Source organism: Microtus ochrogaster, unplaced genomic scaffold (assembly GCF_000317375.1).
Source record: "Microtus ochrogaster isolate Prairie Vole_2 unplaced genomic scaffold, MicOch1.0 UNK3, whole genome shotgun sequence".
Classification (NCBI taxonomy): domain Eukaryota; kingdom Metazoa; phylum Chordata; class Mammalia; order Rodentia; family Cricetidae; genus Microtus; species Microtus ochrogaster.
The window spans coordinates 17,595,154-17,596,718 of NW_004949101.1; positions in this window are offsets into that span (position 1 = coordinate 17,595,154).

Below are 1,565 nucleotides of genomic sequence, written 5' to 3' on the forward strand. Positions count from 1 at the left end.
CCCAGCCTTCTCTCCATCTCACAGTGCCCACTGACCCCTCCCCAGCCTTCTCTCCATCTCACAGTGCCCACTGACCCCCCCAGCCTTCTCCCCATCTCACAGTGCCCACTGACCCCCCCAGCCTTCTCTCTTCATACATTTTTAAAAATTAGTTTCTTTCTAGAAGAGTTGGTAAATGACTCTTAGCAAGCCGAGAGACTCTCGTTGCTAATCACTACCATTCATTACTAAGGGTCCTATTATCCTTTTATATGTCCTTCAGATATTCATGAAGTATACAAGTGATTAACTCCATATTCTTGTTTTGTATATAGACCCGTGCCTTGCTCGTGAATTTTGATACAGAAATTGAAAGAACAGCTAAATATGAATTGCTCTTTAATTAAAGAGAAGTTCCAGACAGGTTGAAACACGAGAGTCTAGAATTCTTAACAAAGAAACAAACTAAACAAACCCCCCTAATTTCTAGAGTGTCATCTACTAGTATTCTTGAAAAGGTAAGGCATCTTTGCTTTGAGTGTTGGGGCACATTTAAGGACTGGCAAGGTCTGTGAAGCCTGGTTATGACAGGTTACACTCTGGTACACACACATGCAGACCACAGTCCAGCTCCCAAGTCATCCTGCTTCCTAGCTATAACACCGCTGGCTCAGCAGATGCTCATTCTAGTAGTCACGGTTCGTATCCTTTCCCCACTTTCTACTTTGGGAATTTTAGTGCCACTTAAAGGAGACATTGTTGTTCTTTTTATAAGCTAGGGTAAAGTAGAGGGCTGAACTTTAAGCCTAGTAAGCAGTCACTAGTAGAGGCTTACTTGATTTTTGAGGTGTGTGTGTGTTTTGCTTTGTTTGTCTTACTTTGAGACAGGTGCCTGTATGACCCCGGCTGGTTTCCAGCTCTATGTGTACCCGCCTCACTGTCTGAGTGCTAGGATTATATTGTATGTTACCATGTCCCATTTATATGGTGCTGGAGACTGAACCCAGAGTTTCATGTGTGCTATCCAAGTACTCTACCAAACATGATATATTCCTAGCACCAGTACTTGTTTTTTTAACAAAACTTTTGAAATGGAGAAGTGGTTTGGAGAAAGAGTAAGTAATAAGGCCAAGAATTCAGTTAAATTTAGTATATCTGCTGGGCAGCAATTAAGCAAATGGTTTTATATAAAAGACCAAAAGTTAGAGAAAAAAAAAAAACCAAGGTTAGAGGAATTAATTAGAAAGTCCTGGGCATGTAGGCAATAATTAAAAGTCCTGGAATTGAATGAGATTGATTCATTCAACAAACATTGATGGAGGAAGGTCATTGATTAATTAAATAAAAAAGCTGCTTGCCCTGATAGGTTAAAACAGGGAGGAATAAACAGAACAGAATGCTGGGAGGAAGAGGAAGTGAGCTCAGACTCGACAGCTCTGCTCTGGAGCAGAGATGCCATGCTCCCGGCTCCTGGGCGGACGCGGGTATAGCTCTGCTCTCTGAGACACACGCGATGAAGCTCCCACCCAGGATGGACGTAGGCTAGAATCTTCCTGGTAAGACCAGTGCTCACTAAGACCGGTGCT